The following is a 12106-nucleotide window of genomic DNA, read 5'->3' as shown; positions in this document are numbered from 1 at the left end:
GTAGCATTGGACTTGCAGGATGCTTATTTTCACATCCCTGTCCTGCCGGCCCATCGGCGCTACGTGCGGTTCACGGTAGGCCTGGAGCATTTTCAGTTTGCCGTGCTCCCCTTCGGTCTTACCAGCGCCCCTCGGGTGTTCACGAAGGTGATGGTGGTGGTCGCAGCTCACCTGCGCAGGTCGGGGGTGTCAGTCTTCCCTTACCTCGACGACTGGTTGTTGAAGGCGGGCTCGCCCCAGGCAGTCGTCAACCACCTTCAGACTATGGCCGACCTCCTGCATTTGCTGGGGTTCTCCATCAACGTGTCGAAATCGCACCTGAGTCCCTCTCAGAAGCTCCCCTTCATCGGAGCGGTTCTGGATTCGATGCTGTTTCGGGTTTATCCTCCCGAGCAGCGATATTCCGGGATATTCAGGCTATGATTCCAATCTTTCAGCCTCTGTCCCGGGTTTCAGTCAGGATGACCCTACGGCTCCTGGGCCTGATGACCTCCTGCATCCTGCTGGTGCAACATGCCTGATGGCATATGCGGGCTCTGCAGTGCGACCTGAAATTACAGTGGGCGCAGCATCAGGGCAACCTGTCCGATCATGTCCAGATCTCGGAGGGCACCGCACGACAATTGCAGTGGTGGCTCACAAATCGCGATTGGGTCAATGGCAGATCCCTCTCCCTTCCCCAACCGGAGCACACAGTGGTGACGGATGCCTCCCTTCCTGGGATGGGGAGGCCACTTGGGAGAGGCGGAGACTAGAGGACTCTGGTCTCCGGTGGAGTCCCGGCTCCATACCAATCTTTTGGAGCTTCGGGCGATCCGTCTTGCACTGAAGGCATTTCTTCCCTCTGTCCGGGGAAGTGTGGTGCAGGGGTTCACGGACAACACCTCCGCAATGTGGTATTTTAACAAACAGGGTGGGGTGGGGTTCTGGACCCTATGTCAGGAGGCTCTGCGCTTCTGGACATGGCTGGAACATCAAGGCATTACCATGGTGGTTCAACACCTGTCAGGTTCTTTGAACGCCAGGGTGGACGAACTCAGCCTCCGGTGCTTGATGGATCACGAATGGCGTCTGAACTCGGACTTGGCGCAAGGTGTCTTTCAGCAGTGGGGAGAGCCTTGGTTAGATCTATTCGCCACCGAAGAGAACACGCAATGTCATCAGTTCTGCGTGTTGGAATTTCCAAGGCGGCACTCGCTAGGCGAAGCTTTTCGTCGCGTGTGGAGTTGCGGTCTGTTGTGCGCCTTTCCGCCTATACCACTTCTGCCCACAGTGCTGAAGAAGATTTGGCGCGACCGGGCCCAAGTCATCCTTGTGGCTCCAGATTGGGCACGAAGATACTGGTATCCCGAGCTACTCAGAATGGCGATCGATCCCCCAATCCGACTGCCTCTTCGGGAGAATCTTCTGTCGCAGCAGTAGGGGACGGTCCTCCACCCGAACCTGTCCAGCCTCCACCTCCATGCGTGGAGATTGAGCGGCGACAGTTGACAGCTTTTCATCTTCCTCCCGAAGTCGGTGATGGCATTCTTGCAGCCAGGCATCCCTCCACTAAAACGGTATACGCCTGCAGATGGAACAAGTTTGTGGCATGGTGCACAGCTAAGAAAGACTGTGGATACCCTTTCTGCCCCTCTTTCCGAAGTCCTTCTGTTCCTTCTTTCTTTGGCCCAGCAGGGCTCTGCTCTGGGCCCTATCAAAGGTTATCTTTCGGCCATCTCCGCCTTTTTACGGCTTCCAGATCGACCGTCTCTTTTTAAGTCCCCGGTTGTTAACTGTTTCCTGAAAGGCATTACGCACACGTTTTCTTCCGTGCCGTTCATAATGCCTCAGTGGGACTTAAACCTTGTCTTGACATATCTGATGTGCACTGTCTTCGAGCCCCTTCATACCTATGCTTTGCGTCTTCTCACTCTCAAGACGGCTTTCCTGGTAGCTGTCCCCTCTGCCAGAAGAGTGAGTGAGCTCCAGGCTCTTTCCTTTCTGTTCATCCGGACAAGGTGGTTTTAAGGACCCGTCCTTCTTTCTTGCCAAAGATTGTCATGCCCTTCCACATCGGGCAGACCATCACTTTGCCTACCTTCTTTCCGCCTCCGCATCCTTCCAAAGAGGAAGAGAGGCTCCACCGTCTGGACCCAAAACGTGTACTTCTGTTCTACCTGAAGCACACACAACAGTTCCGGGTGGATGACCAGCCTTTGTTGTCTACGTGGGCACCAAAAGAGGTCAGGCTGTGCACAAAAGGACCATCTCTCGGTGGGTCGTTCTCTGCATCAAGGCCTGTTACTCGTTGGCTAAGAAGGAGCCTCCTGTGGGGTTGCGTGCCCATTCTACCAGGGCGACGGCAACCACTACTGCCTTGGGACGCGGCGTCCCCAAGCAGGACATTTGTTAGGCAGCTACGTGGGCCTCGCTGCATACGTTTACCAAGCATTACTGCCTTGACAGTCAGGTCTGTAGAGACGGCTTCTTTGGCCGTTCTGTTCGCCGTGACTTTCTGGTGTAATCTATTCGCAGACCCAGAACCGGGGTTGGTATTGCTGGGGTATCTATTCTAAGGTAAGGAATCTATCACTAACGTGTATCTTTCAGATGCACAAGTTACTACTTGTGTAACTATATATCTGTACTGCCCCACCCATCCTCCCCGTTCTACAAACCGATTTCTAGGGTTAAGGTCATCCCTTTCAGGGCCCTAGTTGTCTTGGCACCAGTGTCAGTTTCTTGCATGGCTCTGCGTTCCTGGCGCGGAAAGTCATGTACAGAACTGACGTCAGCGTGCATGGGTGGCGCCTAAGTAGTCTCCGTGACGTCATCTCGGCGCTTGCGACGCCAGCGTCGGACGCGAAGCCGCACGACACCACCTACTGACGCGCAGGGGTACTGCTAGCAAAACTTTCCGGATCCAGTCTGACGCCTGGGGATATGCTAAGGTAAGGAATCTATCACTAACTAATGTCTCTTACAGATACATCGCTTCACAACTAGTAACTTGTTCATCAGCTCTTCCTGTGGCATATGCTTTGCTACCTTGAGGCTTTTTAAAAAAGCCCTGCCCTGCCCTGGCTTCCCGATACGGTTAGGAAAATTCTCGTCCAGTGTAGGAGGCTGGCTTAGTATATGGTGCATACTTATGTACGTGTAGTTCCCTACACTAATCCAGACAACCCTTGTGGTGATTTTAGTGGTCTTAGCCAACCTTAGAAAGCTCTCTGAGTGGTAGCTGTGGAGAGCAGCCTTCAGGCTTAGTCCAGAAGGAGTATAAAGCAGCTTTTACCAGTACTTAATCTTATGGTTCAGGTTAAGTGAAAAAGAACCACACAGTGTCGTTCTAAAAATATGTATTTATTATAAACACTAACACATTGCAATATCTCCTACCCGGAGATATAACCACAATACGCACAATTCTTTGAATATAGAACACGTATGAAGCACATATATAGCACAAATACACAGTGGTCTCCAGGGGGAGACCAAACCATATACTAAAATTGTGGAATGCGAACCACGACCTCAGTCGAGAATGGACTGAGGAGACGTAGAAGTTGGGGACCCAAGGAGCCACCCAAGGTGAGTATCTAGGAACCCCGCAGAGGTCGTGTTCAGAGTGGGAACACAACCGCGTACTCAATACAAGCCAATGGGTAAAGGACCCTTCCCAATGGGCCCTGAAGACACCCTGTGGAAGATGGAAGATTGGAGAGTCACCCTATCCGTGGATACCCCAGGAACCAGGATACTTACACCAGGGAAGCCAGGTGCATAGATGCGAAGTTATGCCAGAAACCACCGTAGACCACAATGGAGGACTTCAGAAAAGATGCCACTGGCGTAGAAGATGAAAGAGTCTGGTGGAACCCACAGGTAGATTCAAGTTGAGAAGTACCTGCAAGCAGAGGGGACAGTCTATGCCACTCAGGAGTGACCAGGAGGCAAGGAAGACAAATGCCCACCGATGTCGGGGGTGCAGGGGAGGTGACGATGCCCTTGAAGTTGGAGCTGTGCAGACCAGGCGATACTGTGGAAGACCAGGAGCCATTCACGAGCTGTCCCAGGTCAGATGTCAAAAGTCAGGTGGTCAGTGTCCGACAGGGGCACCCACAAGCCTTGGCAACGGCAACCAATGTAGTAGTCGAAAAAGGTGCAGTGTCGGGACCAGCAAGGTCCAAGTGACTCACCACGAGCAGGTAAATCAGAGCAGGCCTGAGCAAGCAGGGAAACCCACTGGAGCCAAAGAAGACCCTCAAGAGGACCCACGGGCCAAGGACACAGGAGTCGCAAGAGGACCTCGAGCATCTCACCAGTGATGCAGGCCCACTGAGCAGAAGATGTGGTGAGGATGAAGATCTTGGTTGTAGGAGAGGCTGGAGCTTCTTTGAGCCTGAAAATCTCTGGTGAAGAGTCAACAAGCCTTGGCAACGGCAGCTCGACGCTGGTAACAGGGTTACTGCTTCAGCAGTTCCGACAAGGGATACTGGCTTCAAACTTGCTGTGAAGACAGTGCAGGCCTCGAGGGAGTTTGCAGAATCACCACCTGTGTTGCTGAACCTTTCAACATCCGTAGGAGCTCAGGAGCAGCAGACCAATCAGCTTCATTGTGGTGCCTGCAGATGCAGGGACGTGACTCCTTCACTTCAAGAGAGATTCCTTTGAGTGTCTTGGATGTGCACAGGCCTGTAGAAGAACCTGTATGGAGCACAGGCACAGATGACGCAGAAGACTGGCAGGACAACGAGACTAGGAGCAGCAGGAGTCTTCCCAGTTGCAGTCTCAGTTCCCAAAGCTAAGTCCAACGAAGTCCAAAGTGCCCAGACGGATGAAGATGAAGTGGTTTCAGATCTGAATCTTGTCCCACAACAAATCTAGGGACCCACCAACAGGTAAACCCTTAAATACCCTAAGGAAAGGGTTGGGATGATTTAGGGGTCCCTCCCAGAGGAGGGCCTGGACAGTGGGGGAGGATACTTTGATGTCCTTTGTCTAGTTTCCCGCCAGAGTGGGAGCCAATGGCTCTCTGAACTGCTTTCAACTGGAGTATGCAAGGATGGCACCAAAGGTGCCCTTCAAAGCAGTCTAGTGGAGCTGGCAAGCACCTCCAACATTGCCCAATACACTAAGTCCTGCCTGGGAGGTGTTTACACCTCGCTGTGACAGGAAATCTATTGTCCTGCTTTCTCCTGCTCAAGCTCGGCTCAGCAGCAGGAGGGCAGAATCGTGTCTCTGGTTGGCAGCAGCCATAGTTTGCTGTCTGGGTCTAGAAGACCAGTATCAGGAGCACTGAGGGCCTCCCGGAGGAGCTTTATAGTGCACGGAATCATACCTCTAACACCGGTTACAGTGTTGGAGGTATGCTTCCAATATGTTTGATATCAAACACAACAGGGTTCATTACAGCCAGTTTAGAGATAGCCATCGCATAGGGACGCATGGCCACTCTATGTATCGTAATGGCTGATGCACTTACAACCTGGGAGAAAGGACTCTGTGAGTTGTAGGGATGTCCTGCTCATGCAGGGACACCCTCACACTTATAACTGAGCACCCTGCCTTATGGATTGAAAGGCCTGCCTATGGGGTGACTTTTAGGTTTTAGGTGCAGTGACCCCAGATATAAGGAAACATATCTGTCGTAGGTTTTGCTAGTACCAACTTACACAGGCTGCAATGGCAGGCCTGTAGTCACAATTTGAGTGGTCACCCATGGGTGGCATAATATATGCTCCAGCCCATGGGGGACCGCTGGTGTACCTATGCCGTGGTACCTTAGTACCACATATTAAGGACTTACAAGGGTACATCATTAGCCAAACTGGGGGGTACCTAAGTACTCACCATGTCAAATTTAGGGAAGAAGCACAGAGATTAGCAGGATCCTAGTCAGACTAGTCAGTAAAACATAATGGCACCTGCAAAAAGTGGGGGTGACCATGAAAGCAGATCCTAGTTTGCTACATCCAAGCTCTTATCACTAGCTGCCTAGACTATGGGAACACTTTGCTGACCTCGGTAAATGACACACTGCTGACAAAACTGCAGGTGGCGATTAATCTGTAACCTCCCTTCACTCTCGCCTTCTACTCCGCTCCTCAGAAAGCTGCATTGGCTACATGTTAGGAAGCGTGTAATTTTCAAATTCTGCTGCTTGACACAAATCCCTTTTTAAGCCAAGGCCAGTCTACCTGGCTTCCTTGATAAATCCTTATCACCCATCCAGGTGCTTGAGATAATCGGACAAGTCATTCTTGGTGATTCCTCGCATCCGTACCTCAAGATATGGGGGCAGATCTTTTTCCTATAATGCTCCATATCATTGGAACAAGCTTCCTTTTGGTCTTCGCTCCGGTCCCGGTTTGGCTTCTTTCAAGAAGGCGCTAAAGACCTGGCTGTTTTAGATCGTCCTCTTCCCTTAGTACAACGCAGTGCTGAGATGCTCCTTCGGGAGCGATTCGTATGCAATACCAAGGGTTCAAATTCAAAATTCTGATTTTGCCGGTCCTACTTTTATTGCGTGCCATGAAAAGCTGTATCCATAAAATTCTTCCTTATGCTGCAAAAATTAACACTTGTAGCGAATGAGGGTTGTTGGAAGCTGGCTGTTTATATAGTATACCACAAAGGGTTATAAAGTGCAAAGAGTCCAGGTATCCCTTATGAGTGGACTGGAGCTTGCTCTAGCAAACCCTAGGTGCTCTTCTAGGGGGTGGTGTGGTCGAGCAGCCTTAGCCTTATCAGAGAAGGGTGTTACACATCTGCAATACACACACAGTCAAATGATGCACACAACACAATAAGGAGATCCACACCAGTTTATAAAAATAACTCTTATCTTTATATTACTTTTGGCACCAAGATCATCAAAATCAGGTAACTAAGTTACGATTTATGAATTTTTACAGGTTTGAAAAATCAACACTTAGCATAAATTCTGAAGCACTAATGTTATCATATGGAGCAAAAACATACAATGCATACATGTACTTCACAGCGACATACAGGACTAATCTGGACTTAAGTTAAATATGTGGCATGGCCCACGGCAGCAACAACAGGTCACTTTGAGCTGCACTGGGTGGTTGGATGCAGAGGTGTTTTTCAGAGTGGGGTGCCCAATGTTATCCTATTGGGGAAAATCATTTACAGCATTCAGGCTCTTCATAGAGACTTACGGGACCAATTTCCTGGACTTAAGGTGATTAAGTATGGGGCAAGGTTCAATGCAGCACTAACGGATCACCTTGGGCAGCCGGGTGCAGGAGTGCTTTTCAGTGTCAGGTGCCCAATGTTAGTCAATGGGGATCAGTCGGGCGAAAAGAGGCTACAGGCTTGGACTGGGAAACCAGTCAGGCTGAACCAACAAGGGGTCTGAGGTCTCACAATGCTCCACCTTCCAAATTCTAGCTTTTCTAAGGCACCTGTGCACCCAGGAGAGATCTTCCTGGGTGCACAGGAAGGCATGAGTCAGACGGAGCAGCCCTGGTGAAAAGGGGCTCAACATTGGACCGGTACTGCAGCCTAAAACATTCTCAGACTAATAGCAAAAACAGGTTAAGCTAGTATGTTTGCCTTTTATATAGTGTAATTGCATAGAACACAGGCGCACACCGCACATAGGGATACACAACACACATTATGCATACATAGAGCACTGCAGCCACCACAGACACTGCACTCGTGAACAGAGCCCAATGACTGCCAGAATCTTACAGACAGAGTTGCATAAAATAACCTTGTGCTGCAAGAGGCAAAGGGTTGCACAGGAAGAAGTCTATCCTGGGTTATGCGCAGCAAGGGGACATAGGGTAATGCGCATATGGGTAGCAGCGAGTTCTCGCTTGTGCTGTGCAATCAGGAAAATAATTTACATTAAAACAAAGGTGCTCTCTAACAGACAAATTATGGAGATTCACACATGCATGGTGTATTTTTGCATCGAACAATCAACCATTATAACAAATATTTTTGTTCTTAAGAATTCAAAGTTTTAAGGGAATCAGACATCTTCTCAGTTCAACTAAAGTGCACAACTTTCCTAAGTAATAACTTGCTGTACTATGGACTCCTCTCTGCGTGAAACTCGAGCTAAAATATAATGATGCTGAATCTCTGTTCACGGAAGTGTTGATTAATAGCAGGGATTCCGCACTCGGTCACTGCAGGAGAATGAGAAATCAGCACTCATTATTGTACCATTATCGAGTGCATGATCATGTAGGGCATTTCTTTCCGGAATCACAATGCCCATGAATGGTATTTTGATCAATTGTTCCTAAGAATGGGAGCTGATTGCCTTTTGAAGCACATTTTCTCAAAAACCACAGCATTTTTCATCCACTTGAGAATGAGACAACTGTATTACTGAGAGAACAAAAACCTTTCATGCCTTCACTGTCCTCATGTTGCCTGTGTTTCTTTGTGAATATGTCACTTTTTTGTCTTTGCTTTCTATCACACCTTTATCTTGGAATACGGACTGTAGTTTGCAAAGTAGGGCCTTATCTAAAGACCTTCTCAGCAACATTGGATCACATTTGAAACAATTGGCCGGCCGCAGGAGACAAACCCAGAAAGAAATCCTCCCAGGAAGTCAAGGAAAATATATAAGGTGTAATGGCTTTTGAACACCTTTTGTTCTATGCTTAGGCCTAAACGGTAGTGGCTGCTCTTCAAGCCATTGTGCCTATTTTTATCAAATTCTAGTCCAAGATTCCCCCTCGCATCAGGAGACGGTGCCTGAGATTGCAAGAGTATTACTTCTCCATCATGCCTAAGGCCATCAAGGATCAACATCCTGCTATCTTTTTCTCATGGTTCTGCTTAGCTGTAAGCCAGGAGCATTGATTTCAGAGGAATACATCATCCTGGACAAAGCTAACATCATCAATGTATCACAAAAGGATCCTGTCCTTCAAAAAGTGGTATACATCAACACTCAAGGATGCTAAGATCTGGAAATAGTCAGGTCACTTCAGCAACACTGTTGCCTCTATGAAGTTCATGAGTTCCCACAAATGAAAGGTGAGCTTCCAGTTCACAGGAAAGATTTTATTCACAGGAGGACTTGGCTTGCCATTCCCCAAACATTAGTAGGAAATATGTCAAACTAAATTATGAACAATACCAGGCAATGGTGGCAATCTACAGGCTGCCAGAACAAATTCTCATTCTGCGATGTACTGGCGGAGAAGAAGATTAGTACCTGCTATGTCTGCAATGATCTGGGTAAGACAACCTTCATGCACCACTTGCAAATTCAAATCTACCTGTGATCTTTGAAGAAGTGGCTATTGAATTATTTGGCTCTATTGCTATAGGCTGATATCTTCTTGCAGTAGTGGCGTAACTCAAAATGTTGGGCTTCCCTGCAGAATGGGATTTAGGGCCACCGATTCTTCTCTATCTTACAGATATTCATTGCCATTCAGATAAATAGAGGGCCCTATGAAGGGTTGGGCCCCCCTGCATATCAAGGGCTTGTATTATGCTCCTGTTCCGTAGTGACTAATGTCAGACTAATGAATTTGCCAGATTTCCTGAAGTCATGACTGTTCCAGGAACATCTGCTGATGTAGTTGTTTCTGCCCTAGAATAAGTAATTCTGAACATTCAGGGTGTTATTACGATTTCGGGCGGACTTGCTTCTGCCTGACTCCATATCGGTATGGGAACCGCCCGACCATTTGTCGGCGGTTACACATACCGAATTACAATGCGACTGCACATGGTGTAGTGAGAAATGGGGGTTTGTTGGGCTTTCCAACTTGGAAAGTCTGTCGGAAACCGACATCATAATCCCAGTGGCAGAAACGCCGTACATTGGGATTACTGGATGACGGGCTCCTTGAGCTGTCGTAATCCAGCCTGAATGACCGGCTGGTTTCAGTTTCGACTGCCTGCATTTTAATGCGTTGGTCGAACTGAAACCGCGATGAGGCTCAGAAAGCCTCCGACCTGCGATTGGAGGCTTTCTGACCCTCATCGTAATCACGTCCTTTAGTATCACAGCAGTAAAGTCTGACAATGGGCTTAGAGTTTAACAAATTTAGGGGAATGCTTGAGTTTCCATGACGGCAAAACAGCACCACTCTGGCCGAAAGCCAATTGAGTTATTAAACAGGTCTTAGTCATAATAAAAAAAACAGATGGCCAAAGTCACTAAGTTCCATATTTTGAATGTGTTGTATCAGAAACTACGAGATTATTGTAATATCACTCACAACCGAGAAGTCTGAGGTTGAAATGCTGTTTGATCAACAACTCAGAACCCATGTTCCTCAACTCAACCCTGGATCGCAACCATCTTGAAGAAAGTGACACTGCATGGTCTTAGAATAAGAAAGGAGCCCTCGCTGACACTCAATAATACGTCCAGGTGATGAGGCACTGGCTCATTCAATACAGCTACTCAAAGGCAAATTTTCCTTCAATTCTTACTCATGAGTGGTGACAGACAGCAAGGGATCTATGCCTGGACAGATGAATGCACAATCAGTCACAAATGGTCTTATTTTCACACACTCGAGACCCCAGTGAACTCTCACCAGCGGTGGAACTATTGAATATTGTTGAGGTCCTGAAAGAAGTGACTCCCATGGACGATTTAGTTGTTGACTCGCCTGTGACTGTAGTCCTTCCACACTCATCTCCTTCTCAAACCTTTTCACCCTCTCCTGAACCTGAGCCTGTTTGTGGAACTTCACACTTGTGTTGACCTAACTGCCCCCCTGAGACACTGGTTACGGTAATGGACTTGACCCCATGATGTTTTTTAGTAATGTACGGATGTTCTGTCACCTGAACATAGTGTCAGTCCTAACGCTCTAGCTGAGATCTTCTGGTGCATGCATTGACTCAAGGTGCTACCCAGGTGCTCCTGTCTGTATCCAGTATTTATAATGCTTTGAACATCACATTGCCCATTAGTTTGGGCTCTTCCACATTGATAGGAAGTGTTTATCTATTTACTTGTATACATGACTCAGGCTTTCCTATTTGTGACATTTTACCACAAAATTACGTTTTCACTTCTGCTGCTACTTTATAGTAATGCACAAAGAACAATTGATGGACAGAATGCAGAACAATGTCTTACATTCACTCCAGTACAGAGATCTGGGCCTAAATCCATCGCTTCTTTGCTCACCATTCCATTCCTGTTTGAACCCAGTCATATGCAAATCAGTCTTGACCCTGGGTCTAATGAGAACAGCCCAGCCCGAACTGCCAGGCCAGGTCCTCCCTGGACTGGAAACAAGCATCCTAGGACCGGTTTCAGGGTTTCGTCCCTCATCAGCCAGTATAGCTTGAAACAAGTGCCATGACCAGCACGAGACCCACGTCTTTTTTGCTCACCATGCCATTCCAGTGATGCCCTGAATCCGGTCCCAGGATGCTTGTTTCCGGTCCAGGGAGGACCTGGCTTGGCAGTTCGGGTTGGACTGTTCCCTCAAGGGACGGGGTCAAGGCTGATTTGCATAAGGCTGGGTCCAAACTGGGGTGGTGTGGTGAGCAAAAGAATGATGGATTTAACCCAGATCCTTGTGACTGGGGTGAATGCTTGCATTGTTCAGCATTCTGTCCATCAACTGCTTCTTTTGTATATGTCGCCCAGAGTGGGAAGTGTATGCCCAGATGGAACACAAACCTTAAGCCCTGAAGAAGCGCTTTTGTGCGCAAAACACATGTTGGCTGTGGGCAGTATTGCTGTATAATCATGATACATCAAGAAAAACAAGAATAAAGACTAACAATAGAAAATACCACAAGAATGTTTAATGTCATATTGGGGAACACTGGGACAATTTTGTTTGTGTATTAGAATGAATATACTAGTGGGGACCAGTAACTGAGAGTATAAGGCGCCGGGCAATATTCTGCTATCCACAAGTTATTGATATATATATATATTTATATGTATATTTAGATATATATATGTGTGTATAGAACTAACTACTAGTATGTATGTGTATATATACGCACATATATATATATATATATGTATATATACACATACAAACCAGTAGGTAGTTCTAAGTAGGACCTAGTTTCCATAAAAATATTTTTTTACTTGCGTATATCTTTGGCTCTGGTTAGCGAATCTTCACAA

Source organism: Triturus cristatus, chromosome 5_2 (assembly GCF_964204655.1).
Source record: "Triturus cristatus chromosome 5_2, aTriCri1.1, whole genome shotgun sequence".
Lineage (NCBI taxonomy): Eukaryota > Metazoa > Chordata > Amphibia > Caudata > Salamandridae > Triturus > Triturus cristatus.
This window is presented reverse-complemented; position numbering follows the sequence as displayed.